A 16,935-nucleotide genomic window follows, 5' to 3' on the forward strand; every position below is an offset into this window, starting at 1 on the left:
CTTTGAACATTGCTCTCTCAGGGGGCAGTATCAACACTAGGAAATTTCTTTCACCAACCCAATCCATCACAGCTTGGGCATAGCATTTGGCCATGTACCTCAGGCACTACTTGACTACCAAGTGTCTTTTGTCACCGACTGACAACAGCCCTCATCGCAGTGCTTATAATTTGCTATACACTTGAACAATGTTTCTTGTTTCTCCAAGGCACAATAAAATAAGCAGCACCAAAGTTAATACGTGTTGCTATTTTTAAAAACGCAATAGCATTCACAATTTAAAGGCCTTCAGGAACTACAATCAGAAGTTTCCTGATGCAGGCTGCAGTAACTTAGTCTGTTACTAGAGGTCCCAAAGGCATAACTAGCACCTTTTTTCACAGAACTATCTCTTAGGGGAGGCATAAAATGTGCACACTGCAGAGGGGGATATAGGTTAGCTACGGTAATTTAGGATTGGTGGGTAGGTTAGATATAGTAGTAGGCTAGTGTTACAATGAATGATGTAGTCTTGTAGGTTGAGGAATTTCCTACTGTGTATGTACCCAAGAAGAAAAAGAGAGATAGAGAACCAGCTACTAACTTGGGGTACAGAAACTGGGTAAGTGACACAAGGGGGGTGGGCAGATGTTTGTTGTTAGTTTCTGGGTGGCTGAGGGTGCAGGCCTAGGCGAGGGGTAGCGCATAATGGTCCTGCGGGGGTTCCAGGTGCCCAGTGTACATGTTTGTAGTGCGGGGGACCTCGGGATAAGAGGCCTGTTCAGTCCCCAAGGGGACCTTCAGTGAGATGCCCAGGGTGAATCCTGCGTTAGCGGGGACATTGAGTTGTTATCAATTGTTTGTCAAAAGCGCAGGAGTCATAACCCAATTGGGGGAGATGGGGCATTGACGCACTCCACGTACCTCCTTGTTACGGAGCACATCCCCCTCTGCAGCGCCCCACTTACAAACTGCCGCTATCCAGGCATGTAAAAGGGGTCCTGCAGGCGCGCGCCAGTGCACTGGGATAATTTGCTTGCCTAGGAGGGCCAGGGCTGTAAACCGCGTCTGGACTTTGTGGTGTTTCCTGCATCAGAATATGCTTAACAAGCAGGCCTCCCAGGAGGAGATATCAGGAAGCCCCTTGACCTCATGTAGTGTGGCATGGATGGCACCCCAATAGTGTTGCGCGGCTGGGCAGGCCCAAAACATGTGTAGAAATGCTGCACTAGGGGCCTGGCAACGGGGGCAGGAAAACTGTGACTCGGGGTAGTAGCGTTGAAGCAGCGCCGGCGTCAGGTAGGATCAGTGTAGGATAAAACATTGTATCTTTTTGAACCTGGAGTTCTGGGATAGTTTCCTAGGGAATTCTATGGCATGTTCCTACTCTTTATTGTGTAATGGCCTCTCAAACTCCTCCTTCCATTTGTGTCGCAGCTGGGCAAGTGGGGCAGAGGTCATTACCCGAAAGGCCTTGTATATCCATGAGATAAGATGATGGCCAGGGTCCATAGACAGTATTGTGTAGATCACTGGGTGAGTCATGGGCTCGCCCATAGACAGATCCCAGAGATGCCGGCAGTCAAGTGCAAGTTAGTGGAGAAGGAATTGCCCTTGGGGGAGTCCGCCAGTTGATCAAAAGGGAGTAGTTGGCCATCAGAAAAAAGGGACTCCACCTCAAGAAGCAAGAGGTTAGTCCGGGCCTGTAGTGCTTGGGCACTGTGATAACCCCCTCCCGGGTAAGCCCGCCAGCAGCAACAGTGGGGTGTAAGCCCCTTGCTGTTCAATTTGTATCTAACTCCGTTGGCTAATATCATCAAATCATACGGTTTTGAAACCGTATCGTATGCCGACGACACTCAATTGCTTATCACATGCGGCACAGATTATTATGGTACATGTTCTCGTTTCAAAAACTGCATGATTGATATATGCAATTGGATGAGTAATAACAAACTCCAATTGAATGGTAGTAAAACTGATATCATCTTGTTTGGCAAGGCAGAGGAATTCTGGTCACAAGATTGGTGGCCTCTGGAATAGGGAACATGTCCCTCCCCAAAATCAGCTGTCCGTAACCTGGGAATAACAATTGATTGTGCCCTGTCCATGAAAAACCATGTCAACCATGTATCAGGCATCTGTTATGGGATCATGCGTAATCTCCGGAAGATCTTCAAGTGGCTATCCACTGAAGCCAGGAAAACTCTTGTGCAGGGCTTGGTCATTAGCTGTCTTGATTACGGCAATGCCCTGTTTGCAGCACTCAATGAGGATTTGCTTTCCAAGCTGCAGCCCTTCAGAATGCTGTGGCCAGACTGACTCTGGACCTTCCTCCTAGAGCAGCCTCTGCCCCCTGTCTGAAAAAACTCCACTGGCTTCCCGTTCGTCAGAGAAGCCATTTTAAGATTTTGAGTCTGACACACAATATCCTTTACAAAACCGGTCCAAAATATCGTTTAAAGAATCTCAACTGGTACGTACCCAAAAGACCTTTAAGGTCCAGCAATAAATCATTTTTGGTCCAGCCACGCGTCCATCCTTCCCGTAATGGCCGTCGCTCCTTTTCCTATCTTGCCCTTTTGCTCTGGAATAAATTACCTCCCCATCTTCTATCCATTACCGAACACAAACTCTTCCGCAAATGCCTCAAAACATGGCTTTTTCCCGAATAACCTCTGCTGTTTCAGGAGCAGGCGCCTGACGTCGTCGACTGTTTTTTGCTGCAAACGCCTTGAGACCTCACGGTGATAAGTGCGCTCTATAAAAACATTTGACTTGAATTGAGCGGGTCCCTCGGTACAGGCGATGAACCGAGAACATACTGGACCTTGCTACAGCCACCTGTATTGAATGGGTCAAGGTAGGCCAGGTCCCCGGTAACAGCAGGAGTGGGATTGCCGGTAACAATAAAATGCCCAGCATCAGAGCAGGCTTCCCCTAGGTAAGCCCCACTGTCCAGCATGATAACTGCTGGAGCTTTGCCGCTAGGAAATATGCCTCAAATGACGGTCCACCAGACCTCTCCAGTCCACTGGCAGCTGCAGCTTAGCTAAGGTGACTCGCCGACTACCACTTCCCCAGATAGTGGAGCAAAGCAGGGTATTCAGTTCCTTAAAAAAGAAATGTGGCGGGAGAACCGGGAGGTTCCTAAAGTAATAGTGGAGGCGAAGTAAAAAAAACATTTTCGCCAGAGGGATTTTCCCTATGGGAGCCAGGGGGAGGGTCCTCCAAAATCCAACCAGTGAGCATATGTCTGCCAGTGCTCTGCAGTGATTGCCCTCATAGAGATCACGGGGAGTGTGGTATAGTCGTACACCCAGATAGGAAGGTACCTGCGTGCACCAGATGAGGCAGGCATCGCAAATATGCACCTCCCTAACGGAAGGTCGGGCTAAGAGTAAAGACAGAGGGTTTTGCCCGGTTGACCCTCATCCCAACCGCGGCATCGAAGTCCGCCAGTGTAACACAAAGAGGCTGGAGGTCCATCAAGATGTCCTGTAGATAAAGCAGCAAGTTATCCACGTACAGGGACACACTGAGGTATTGCCCGTCAGAAGAATGCCCCAGTCTCTTCCCTCCCCCCTGGAGGTGGACAGCCAGGGGCTCCACTGCCAAGGAAAAGAGCAGGGGAAAAAAGCAGACATCCCTGAGACACGGTGAAGTGAGTCGAGATATAGAGACCCAAGCAAACCCTAGAGGTAAGATTCGAGTACAGTATCTTTGTGTAGGCCAAGAGATTAGGTCCTATGCTCAAGCGATGAAGCACTGCAAATAAATAGGGCCAGGACAAGGTATCAAACGCCTTCTCCAGGACCAGACAAGCAGCACAAGGAAAAAGGCAAAAAGGCCCCTCATCCGATCCTGGGCGTTGAAAAGATGGCAAATGTTCTGGGAGGTGCTCCTGCCTGGGACAAACCTTTTCTGGTCTGGGTGTACGAGTGCCAGAAGGATTTGGGCATAACGGTCTGCCAAGATCTTACCAAGGATGTTGTAATCTGCCAACAAGAGGGCAATCGGCCTATAGGAGGCTAGCAAGGTTGGGTCCCTATCTGGCTTTAAAATTGAAACCAAGAGAGACTCGCGAAGGGGAACGAGGGGGCTTACCATCTTTCATTGACGCCTTTGTGCATGTCCACCAACCGGGGTGCCAGAAGGGCGTAAAGGTACTGTAATATTCTAGAGGCAGGCCATCTAGGCCTGGGGCTTTATTGAGGGCCAAGGCCAAGATCGCCTGTTTTACATCAGCCAATGTGATCTCTGTGTCTAATAAGGTCACCTCATATGGAGTAATCTGGGGCAAGGTAAAGGCGGTGAGGAACCGACCTATTGCTACTGAGCATTCATTTACCGGAGCCCTGTATTCTTCAGCATAATAGTTGTAAAAGGTCTGCATGATGTCAATTTGGAAATGGACTGGAACGCCAGAGGAGGTGACTACCTCAGTGGGGGCAAGTGTCTGAGTCTTGTCGAATAAGCCAGGTCAAAAGTGCCCCTGATCTGTCCTCCTCTCGATGCACCCTGGCAGCATGTGCCTTATCGCTGAAGATCTGCTAACGAAGCTGAGAATGCATTTTTTGTCTCTGCGAGCTGTGCTGAGGACGCCTAATTGGCGTCCCCAGTCTTACTGAGGGCAGCAAGCTAATGCCCATCCGCTTGTAGGTCCTTGCAAAGTGTTGTATGGACTCCTACTATCTGCCGAAGGCATGCCCCCCTAGTGACAACCTTAAAGGTGTCCCATTCCAGCATTCTAGTGGATGACATGTTGGAGTTTTTAGAGAAGTAGCAACGGATATTGTTTTCTTAATCGTGGTGAAACACTACATCCTCGAGGCAGTCGCACGGCAACTGCCAAGTGGAACAGGGGTCGGGGGACTGCCATTTAAGAAAATCAGGTGCGCGTCATGGTCAGATAGAACACGACCTAGGTAGTCTGCACGCTGGACCAGGGAAGTGATCGCAGCCGAGCACAAGAAGCGATCAAGGCACACATTATGCACTCTTCAGGAAAAAAACTGAAAACCACTTTCTTTCCTAGATACTGAAACTACCTACAATTTAGAGCAAGAGTAATCCGTTTAGTATGTGCATTCTTTCCTAGCACCGTGATGTCCCTTGGGATGATTGATGCACTTTATAAGTACCAAAAATACAAAAATACAAATAGAGGCTATGCGGAATAGAGTGAAATGAGTACGGTTTAGTGGGGGGTGTCAGGATCTCCAGATATCTGCAAGTGACTAGTGATTCACCCAATCACAAACGCGCTCTCCCTGCACGCAAGGTGGGAAGCGAGGAAGGGTGGATGGGATCTGTCCAGTGAGAGGTCGAGTACACAATTGCAATCCCCTCCTAGAATCCATGGTGACACCGTGAACTGGGCATGATGCCTGAAAGGGAGTCCCAGAATCTTCCCTGTTCAGAGGAGCACAAATTGACCGTCCAAGAGCCCTTCGGGAAGTGCATACTGCCCTTCTGTGTCGACCACCCTGCGGGTTTCCTGAATGGGGACACCAGGCCTAAGCCATATCAGTACCCCTCTGCGAATGCTGAGTAAGTAGTGGTGCAGAGGTACCCTGCCATCGCTAGCGCAGACGGTCTAGTTCTCCAGTGGTAACATGTGTTTCTTGTAAGAGGACTATATGTGCCTGCTGATGCGTGATGTAAGAGTAGACCGTGTAGCACTTGCGGGCAGTGTGCATGCCACATACATTCAGAGTGAGGAGACAGGTGTCAGCTGTAGGAGCCATGACGAGACAAAAGCGGTGCAACGAGGGAAGGGGCAGAAGGAGGAGTGCTCCGAAGGACCCGCTCTCACCTGGAAAACAAACACTTCCTGAGTTTGGTGGCACCCGCCTGCCATAGTGCTGGGGATGGGGGCAGGCCAGGAGAAGGGGTAATAGCTGGGGAGGGACATGGTCCGAATACTGAGGACCTACCACAACTGGCAGTACGTCCAAAGCAAACATGGTGTAAGTGCTGTAGTGTAATGCTGGGGCGGGCTGTGTATATGCCCATAGCGAGTGTTATGAGTAGCCTATGAGAAACCATAGTGCCAATATCGGCCCACTCACCAGCCCGCTCGCAGTAACATGCATGTCGCAGAAATAAGCAGACAAGACAACTTTTTTTTTGTTGGAGAAAAGTAGCTGCAGGTTTATTAGCATATACACATGCCAACAAGGTGGGTTATCTTACAGGCAATCCAAAGGCAAGCGGCCCCTCGCGACCTACCACCTGATGGGCCAACTTGCAACGTGGCCTTAGCCAATCGCTGCTTAGCGGTTATGGGAGGAGATAGCCCCTCCCAATTCCGGTGAACCATTGGTCCACCCTCTTGCTCACGCCCCCCCCCACGAGGGGCGGAGCGTTCAAGCGACCCCCGGTTGTACAGGTTTCCAACCGCCCGTAGGATAGCGGGGTGCCGTCGCACCCCCAGGGTCCACCGCACAGACTTCCTGGGGATATTAGGCCTCATCATCCTTTGTGCTCCTGAAGAGGGTACTCCCGGGTACCTTTCCGCCTGTGGATCGCCCTGTAACTCCGCCACAGCCCTGGGTGTGGCGACCGTCGCAGCCAGGGCCCCCCACCAAGGCCGGCATTCCTCCTGCTATTTCTAGATCGTTTCTAGCTCGTTATCTCTAGGGCCTCTTCCCCTAACCAGCCTGAACCAGTCCACGTTTAAATCGGGCAGGGGTGCCAAGAAATCCTCCCAAAGCCCCTTGCGCTGGCGTATAGTCTCCCAGGTCAATGACATCCTGTCTCCTATGCCCCTAGAAATATACGCAGCGCAGGACTTCCTGCGCATTGGCTCCAGCGCCTCCCTAGATGCGTGCCTTGCCTACAGAGATAGCGACAAGGAAGACCACTGAAATTACCTGACCCCCACTGGTGGCAGAAACCCCACCGTGAGTAAAGAGTGGTCATTCTCTCAGGTGCGTAGCATGCAGAGATGGCCAGCGCAAAATTCGTAAAAGTGTCAACCTACACTGCTTGCTTAACCAGGGACTGGTCGCAGATGCCTGGAGCCAGTTAACCGCTAGAGACCCTGAAGTATACACCAAGAAGGTGTAGTCTAGAAAGAAAGTGTGTCGACAAGGTTCCCTATCTGGTGGACAAGGAGCATCCGCTGGAACCCGTCTGACCGTGAAATACAGAGACACGCACCTGAGTCCATAAAACCCATGCCTGAACCTCAAAAGGCACCTAGCGCCCGCTGCCCCACGCAACGCCTGGCGGGGGGAAACTGGCCCAGAACCCCCAGACTGGGTGTCGCGCACTATCCCCATCCCCGGATCTAGCTAAAGGTTGGCTACCCCTGACCTGGCAAGGCCTATCGGAGGTCAGCCCCTCGCCCCTTAGATGACTACCTAGCCCCGGGAAAATTGGACTTGAAGCAATTGGGGTCAATGACCGAAAGCATGCTAAGCAAGATAGATGGTCGCTTTTGCCAAAACCTGTAGAAAGGGGAGGACTTGTAGACTATCTAGGATGATCTAGATGAACCAACTCGTGGTGCATGCCTGCACCTCCAACAGCCCATCTGTTGACATAGTCAATGCTGCTTAGTTGCACAAAATACAGAAACCACCTTAATACTTTCATGCATAGCCGACCATGAACTGGCCACCCTTTAACAAGGCCCACGGGTTGAATTGGTATGTAAGACATTTCCATAGTTCAGTGCACAAAAAGGGGGGCATGGGGTTACTTCCCTGTAGTTTGAAAATACTGATAGTACCTGACCCTACTGGGCCCTCCAAGTGCGTCAAAATACAAAATACATCCAAATACGAAGTGCCTCATATGGTGCCTGGTGCCCAATACAATAGTTGGACAACTCACTTCATGGCCGCAAGCTTCTCCAACAGGCGTAGAAGGCCGTATTGAGTTATGCCTAGGCAACCTCCCTATAACACTGAGGAAGGTATCTCCTCATGTTTGCCAAAGTACAAAACGTTTTACTTTGCCTGACCCACGTAGGACCCTATGAAGCTAAAAACAAGCCGCCTATCCAACTATGTATACATGGAGTGCAGCAAAAGCAAACGTCTACATGGCCGCGAAAGTGCCAACATGTGACCCACGCTAGAAACCACTAGAGCCCATAACGTATCCACCTGAGCCACAGGGAGCCAGAGCAAAGAGGTCTAGGTGGGTACAGGCAGGAGGGGGAAAGATAGCTAAAGCAGGCCCAAAATTCAGTGTAAATTGACAAAGCAACACCAGGGTGCCCATTTGCAGGTATAGAAAACTGGCGAGGCTGGGTAAAACTAAGCAGGTGTCTCGGCGTGGGCCAGGAGGTGTGGGTTGTATGAGTGGCAATGCAAGAACAACTAATCTGCAGGGCTACACAGCGTGCTCGGGCAAGAGTGCTGAGCAATGCTTGGGAAATGGCAGCTGTTCCAAAGTCTGCCTTTCTTACTCAAGTCCATCTCATGGGTTGGTCAATGCTACATAGTGCATAAGATGACTAAGCTACAACAAATCTTCCGTGCATAGCCAACAAAGAAATAGCCGCCCCCATCCATGGCTGCCAAGGTGTCAACTGCTATGTGTGACTTGACCATAAATACAGCGCACTATGGGTGACATAAAAGGACCTGAAAACACTTACTTGCCAGCAATAGAACGAAGAAGCAGAGTGAGACCCCAAGTCAGTAAAGACACCCAATTACCCGACAAGCGACTCTATAAGGCCAAGGAAAAGGCGGCTCTAGACCTATAATCCCGAGCTAGAGTGTGCCTGTGTGAAACTCTAACAATAGATACGCTACTTTGGGAGTCAGAGTGTCAGGTGTGAAATGAGGCTGCGTAGCTCAGAAGGAGCAGCGAAACACAAACTCACAGTCGGTCTGCAATGCCTGGCACCGTAGTGCAGGCTTGCGTGAAGATTCACCTTGCGCTGCAGGTAAAGCGGCATGCGCAGTCTTCGCCTCAACCTGAGCACACCCACCCAGTCTATTGTCAGAATGACGCTGACCACGTCCCAGTCTCTTTATATTCTTCTCAACCTGTGAGAGCAAAACCAAACACCAAGGTCGCATTACCGCCCCACAGCGTAAAGGTGACCGAGCTTGGTATGACTCCCTGCAAAGCTGAACGCTGCGCCACCAGGGCAAAGAGTTGTACTCTTAAAACAATATTAAAGGTTTCTAATATATCAACTAAACCTCCAAGGGCAAGTCGGAAGAGTCACCCAATAATTCCATTACTAAAGTAAGCTGCTGCGTAAACGTGTTGCAAAACACGTAATCATCCCGAATAAAGATGGAAACACAATCTGACATAGCAAGAATATGCCATGGCACTGCCAGTAACCTTCCCAAAGAGGGCATGAAAGGGCTGGACTGTAACAAACGGGCGTAATACATATCGGGCTGAATGACACCTGGTGAGGACCCGGGTGTCCCTTACCCTAGCTCACCGAGCGCCGTGAGCTAAGACCCTTCTACCTGTAAACAGTTCGGGCGGCCCCCGGAGAGAGGGCGGATCTCCAATGCGGATCCTGCAAATGAGACATAAAACAACGATTAGAAGCCCCGCCCCCTTCATGTAACCATACGAAATCGGTACACTGAGACTGGGGCAACTGCCCCCTTCCTACCAAGCAAGCCTGTCAGTCAGTTACGAGAACTGATAATCCCGGTTACCTAGACGTAGGAGTTGTGCGGGGCAAACCACAGAGAATCTACAGAGGCAGTAGTGCAGGCAAGCGAATAGTTACCAGAACATAGCTCACATGCTAAGCATCGACACGAGGGATGCAAGCACTGGCCACAATCTGCCACTGCTTACCGAGAAACCCGACCAATCATTGTCCAGTAAATCCAACCAATTGCCCAGGCTTAACAGTGTTACACGGAGAAAAACCAAAAATTCCAGTGGAGCTACCTGCTCTGCTCATACTCACTGGTTGACTACCAGAGACCCTTCCACCAGTAGATGGTACAGGTAGCGCCCGATGCAATTAGGGCGGTTCTACAGCTCGGAGCCCGCATATGGACAAAGACAGTAATTGGGAGCATTGCCCTCTCCTACCCTGAAAATGTTCTAACTTGAGACAGGGTCAATCAATGCCCCCCCGCGATACCAAGGGCATGCCTGTCCGACAACTGTGCTAACTAATATGCCCCTATTACCTTACAAGCGGGGATGGGTGGGGCAACGCCGAGGCAGTGGGGGTGTCGAGTCTAGCCACTAACAAATAATAAAAAGCAAGGCAGAAACTGACCATAGCGCATAGGAGTGTGAGGAAAGACCCCTCATGGCACGTCCCCGTACCATAATACCCAGAACACTTCATCCCAGGCCAAACTTGACCTCAACCCAAATAATAGATGCCCTCTATTACTCGGAGGAAGGCCTAAATACATAGAATATGCTCCCAGACTGTGGAAGTGTCATACCCGTGAGTATTTTGTGGTGAAGAGACCCAAAACGTGCGGGAAGCCTTCCACCAGGGTTTGGTACTCTTAAGTAACCTGCACCTGTCAATAATAACATGACACTCACTGCCTGCTCCCTTTACAGAACGAATCCTTCCGGTGCTTGCAGTAGTGTCGCCAAACAAACGTGGTGTAAGTCCAAATGGTGACTGTCCCCAGACTAACACCCTGTTCGCTAAGTCCAAATCGTGCATGCTTATAGTACTTGCACAGGAACACCATTACTACGTAAAAATGTTTTGGGGATGGACACTGCCAAGAGATGCAGCACATGCCTCTACTTGTGCAAAGTACGCCTATGAAACTATCACTCATGGAGCAAGTACCACATGCCAAGCGATGTAAGGTGCTTCTAATATTAGCCCACGTTTGTCACATCGCTCCATGTGACTGGTGTATGCTGTATGAGGGGCGCTCACGTAAAGTGCTCCCATTAACCCGCTCCATGTGCTAATGTACGATGAAAGAGGGGCGTGCACGAAAAGTGCTCCCGTGAACCCGTTCTGTCCTAAAGGTAGAGAGCCTCACCGCTGCAGGACAAGAGCGCACTAAGACAGGCGTGGCAAAGCCTGAGAGCGGGAAGAAAGCTGCATCATACTGTTCCCCGCAATGCCGTAAACCGTGCACAGCGGGGCTACAAGCGATTAACAATCGCTCTGCCACGTGCGGCCGGCAAAAGGAGCTAGCTGATTACGCAGTGGAAACGGGCAAAATTCAACGCGGCCGCGGCAAAGCCCAGCCTGCGCGTCGTTCGCTGCGACTCCCGAAAGGAGGAAAAGCATCTACCGTACCCGCTGTATCCCCCACGCGCCGGATTACAACGAAAAACCAACGCTGCCTGTTACGAGCATAACGGCATACTGAAAATCTGCGTCGAACGGAAAACACAGAGAGCACGAGTAACTCTCCTCCCGGACACAGAAAAGCCGTGGCAAAAGGAGTGGTTGAACACCAAGTGGTTGCGAGCCACCCCCGTGCCTCAGAGCAGTTCCCCGATGCGGAGAGCCCTCCCCGGAACGCGCATGACGCCCGTGCCCGCTGGAATGGCTCCCACGACGGCCCTCCACGGTCCTGTCCGGAAACTGACGATCCGCCCCACAATGGTCCTCGAAAAGGCCGCCAAAACCCATCGACATGCTGCCGTACCAAACCCCTCGGGGACAAGCAAATACTAAATGCATGGAAAGCAGCATGGCTACGGAGAGGCTGCAGGCACCTGAGCGAAACAAAGGCACCCCACTAGAACGCAAAAACGGGGGGGGGGTGTTTGCGAACCAAGGAGAGCGGGGCTGAAATCGCTACATGAGCCGCAAGGAAATTCAAAGGGAAATTAGGTCAGTGAACTTGGTAATGAACGCGGCACGGAAACAGCAACCTCGAAAGCAATAAAAACACTCTATTACTTTCTCCCAGCGGAATCGAACCTAACATCGAGCCACTATGAAACTTGCATAGTGTATAGCCAGAAACGCCACTCGCCCACTGAGAAAAAGCCGGCACTGACTCACGGGAGCAAAAACAACTCTCTCCGCTCCTGTTGCTGACCGTGATAAAGAGACTCAACAATGCCCCAGATGGGGCCAAAGGAAGAACAGACACGCCTCCACTCTACTCGAAGTTCCAAAGAGGCAACTCCGCAAGTCTGCAGTCAGAAGCACATGTACACAGCAACCTAATAGACTCCGACAGGCATGTCCCCCACAAAATTGAAATTAGGATGCATAAAGGCCATACAACGGGCACCACATCCCCCATGCGCCGGACACCTCGAGGTAAAGTGCCTATGAAAATGGCCGCACCGGGAGCCCTTACCCATATGGGCAGTACAGCAACAAGTTGTCCCTTAAAATGGCCGGACACAGACGCCATTAAACACGTGCGTCGGACCTATGGTAACAAACAGCCCTGAAAATGGCCGCCCTGGGCGACATAACACCTCTGAGCCAGACATCACACAAATAGCCCCATAACATGGCCGCACAAGTGTAATCTACTTGCCCCCCCACTACCTCCTGACCAGCCCACCAGCTCAACACTGTGCGACTGCGCTTACCAGAAGCCGCCACCGCCCGACTGCGTGGACCCTCGGATGGTTGCCGATAGGGAACTCAACCCGCACACTCTCCTACCCGCAGGGGGGGGCTCAAAATACTAAATACGCTCTTCTCTTTCAAAACTAGAATCGAACCTACATGTAGCACGTAAAAGACTAACGTTCGCCGAACCGAGCATAAACTCATCATAATTCCAACCAACCCTACCCACTCCCAAGCTCAGCAAAGGGCAGGAGAAGCCGCATCCGTGCAAGGCAAAGCCAAGGCTGGCCTACTTTCAAAGAAGGAACTGTTCTGGTGGACAAAGAGAAACGATCACCTACCATGAACACCCTAGAGAATGCATACAAGCGTCTACACATGAACACATCTGTAAATTCAGTCGATGCAAAACTTGCACATAGAGAAAAATGCTGTTATAAGGACACAAAATAAGAATTAGACTTTGTCGTGACCATGGGAAATCACACGAGTACGTTATCGGAATTAACATGTAGTACGTATCGGCAATGAAACACCTACTGCGCACAGAGCAGCGAGCGCACATACATGAAGAAGCCTATACCACATTTATATTGATATTCCCAGGCTCACCGAACTAGTAAGCGCATATCCCAGAGACACGGGATGCCTGATCTAGCGACGTGACCGAACGCTCAGACCGAGCGTCTGGCATGAAGGAAAGTTGCCTGCTGGCCCCCGTACAGCGGCAACAGACCACAAAGAGAAAGGCGTCCTGTATCCCTCCCTGCCTGCTGCTATAAACGTGAAGGGGGGGGGGGAAGACCAAGATCCTGAAACATCCCTCACAACGAGTACCTGGGTAAAGGTAAAACTCATCCTCTCCCCTTTCTCGAACCAACAACCTCCATCAGGCACAGATGAGGAGGCTCGATCTTCAACTATGTCGCGGCGGAAGTCGGGCCCCTGCTCCGACCACCGCTACCAACGCTCGCCACCAACACACGCCAGAAATGCCCCTTGGCACTTCCAGCAGCACGGCCGTGCCCTGCCGTCAAGCACCCATGCCGAGTCCCCGCCGGGAGGTTGTGTCCCACGAGGCTGTTCTCATCACGCCCGCCTGAAAAGCCGTAACCCCGAAGGTACCACAACAAACAAGGCCCCTCAACCCTGACTCACCTAAAAGACCCGACGAACAATAGGCACCACGACCCCCGTCGTAATCGGACATCGCGCCCAGAACGCACGGCTGCGCGACCAACACAAAACGGCGTCAGGGTGAGGGGACAGCGGACAAAGAGGCCGCTCGGTGGGCGGGGGAGGAATATATACTCTCCCCCGCCCACCCCAGGCCGGAAGTGACGCACAGGACCCTCCGGGGTTCCAAAGGGCTGGGCTGCCCCGTGTGCCATCTTGTGGCACTACGGTGGCCGCCCTCTTATTTGTGTCCCCTGCGGGGACGTGTCGGTCGGCCTGCAGAAAATGTAGTGGTGCCGGGAGTAATAGAAAACTGGACTACCAGTGCCTTGATAGTATTCGGACTATGGCACAGGCAGGAGTTAAAGAGGGTCAGAAGACACAGCAGTCAGGAGACACATCAGTGGTCATTTAGATGAGAGTGTCCACTGTTTGAGGAGTCACATTGGGTGGCATCGCTGACGCTGCCCGAGGGGTGCCTGAGTCACTAGGGTCTTCCTCGGAAGTGAAAATGTGGGGGTCCCGTCTCGTCGTCTGAGGTCACAGAAGTAGGTCACAGATCCGCAGCAGCCTGCCGGACTCTCCTGCATTCAGCAATGATTTATTACAGATTAAGGGAGCTGGATATTGAGCCGCAGGGCAGAGACTTCGAACATTACTAAATCCCCCTCCTGCAATGTTGCCTGTTTCGGGGGTCGCCGCGCTCGCAGGATACACCCGGCATCCGAGAGTTAGAAGTCATGTGAGTGATGATCGATCCAGCCTGAACCCTAAGCCGGGTAAGTGAAAAAGGAGGTGCTACCATTGTGCATTATCTTGACGCACCTTGAAACAGTAGTGAGTAATGTATCTGTAGGACTTCGTTACTACAGTATCCCCTTTCAGGAAGGATGAGTGCTGACGCTGCACGGTCTAAGTGTATTTGGGAAACAGCATATCAACTTTGTCCTCTACCTGGAACGTTTCATTTTGTCTGGCAGTGCGCAGTACCGTGTCTCTGTCTCTGAAACGAAGCAATTTCGAGACCGGTCCCAGGATGCTTGTTTTCAGTCCAGGGAGGACCTGGCCTGGAAGTTCGGGCTGGACTGTAACCAATGGGAGCAGGGTCAGGACTGATTTGCATATGGATGGGTTTATATTGGAATGGCGTAGGAAGCAAAAACAAAATGGTTGATATAGACCCAGATATCTATACTGGGGTGAATGTTTGACATTGTTCAGGTTTCTGTCCATCAATTGTTCTTTTTGCATTTGTCACCTGGAGTGGGTGGGGTATGCTCAGACGAGGGTCCTTTGCTCTCCATGCCACTGGAGTCAAGCTAGCCTGGCTGATGAGGGGTGAAACCCCAAAACCCGTCCCAGGATGCTTGTTTCCGGCCTAGGGAGGACCTGGGCTGGACTGGTCCCATGGGGATCAGGTTCAAGAATTATTTCCATATGGCTTGGTTTCAACTAGAATGGCATGGGGAGCAAAGAAACAATGGACTTAGGCCCATATCTCTGTACTTGAGTGAATGTTTAACATTGTTCAGGATTCTGTCCATCAATAGTTCTTTTTGCACTCGTCACTCAGAATGGGACCTGGAATGCCCAGAAGTGGGTCCTATGATCTCCATGCCATTGGAGACCAGTTAGTCTGGCGAATGTGAAACCCAAAACTGGTCCAGGTATGCTTGTTTCCTATCCAGAGATGACCTAGCCTGGCAGTTTGGACTGCACTGTTCCCATGGGGAGCTGGTCAAGACTGATTTGCATATGGCTGGATTGAGGCCCAGATCTCTGTACTGTGGTGAATGAAGAAACGTAGCCAAAGACAAGGTGATTTTTACACTTCAGAGTTCACAGAGTTTGAAACAGACTTGGTAGGAAGTTTTGAGGTAAAATCAGACATTGTTGCGAACAAGGAAACGTTTTCCATTAAGTCATTGTTGCTAGACCTGAGCTATTATTGTAATTTTGTTGCTAATTCAGACATTGTTGCAAACATGGGACTCGGCACAGAGACATTGTTTTGAACATTGTGCGTACCAATCCTGATTATTCTGATCAAAGTCACACATATTAGTACTTATAGAGCATGCCAAAGAATATTTAAGGTACGCAAAAGAATGATAAAATTTGAGCTTAACGCTTTGTAGTGCATAACACCTTACTCATAGTGTTTTTATTATTCCAGACCTATGACCCATGAGAAAGAGTGTGATGACTGAGTGTGAAGAAATGCTTTGCCCTATAAAGTGGAAAAGTGGAGTGAGGGAACTCAAGAATCCTACAAAATCTCTCGTCTTCTTTCAATCCCATTCTCCCTTTCCCTTTGCTATTATCTTTGAATGAGGGTACAACTCTTCGCTTTGGAGAGCGCAGTCGGGCGTTGGTGGCTTAGCTTCATGCATTGCTTCTGATGCGTACCCACTGGCCTTTCCTAGATGCTGTGATTGGTGGAAACAAAATGTTAATGACAGTTTAACAGACCAATAGATGAATCCCTCTGACCAAAGCTCCTCTTGCAAAGTATATTATGTATGGTTTTGTTATAAAAATAATAGCCTGGTGAGACAACTAAAGTTGTCTGAAAGGACAGTCCTAAAATATAGATCACAAAAGAAACAGAATCTCACAAACACTACTCTATGACGACTGACACAGACCCACTTAGGCCATGCTGTACTCCATACAGTTGAAGTGCTCGCTAAACAAATGCCCAGTAACATAGCATCATAATATAACCTAACTCAACATAAAATAATATGCAGAACCGCATTAAGGCTGTAAAAATGACTGACAGAGCTATCACAGCCTGATAGCTTATCTGGGAGCTGTAAGACTGAACATACTTGTGTAAGCTTCCTGTAGGAATAACCTATAAAATAATTCTCAATCCTATGGATTACACAGGAGAGACATAAGATCTCTCTCTGCCACAGACCATCACAAAAGTGAAACCCCATACCATGCCAGCCATATCACCCATACTGGCTCTGGCAGGGGGAATGTTGGCTAACCCTCACACCTCGAGCAAGTAAACCACATCCGGAGACATAAGTCTGCAGACATGAAAATAAAAGGCAAGGAACTGACGAATGATGGAAAATGTCGAAAATGTGTTACCTAATAAATTGCTACGTGCCCCGAGGCTACTCGAAGTGCTTTGTGTGTATAGTATATTTTTAACCGGCAAACCTATCTAAAAGGTTGTGTTGCCTGGGCCGGACTGGGAACCCTAAGCAGCCCTGGCAAATTTTGTCAGACCAGCTTCTGTATTGTGCATAGCAAGTGAGCCAGACCACTACAAAGGG

This window comes from Lissotriton helveticus, chromosome 6 (assembly GCF_964261635.1).
Source record: "Lissotriton helveticus chromosome 6, aLisHel1.1, whole genome shotgun sequence".
Classification (NCBI taxonomy): domain Eukaryota; kingdom Metazoa; phylum Chordata; class Amphibia; order Caudata; family Salamandridae; genus Lissotriton; species Lissotriton helveticus.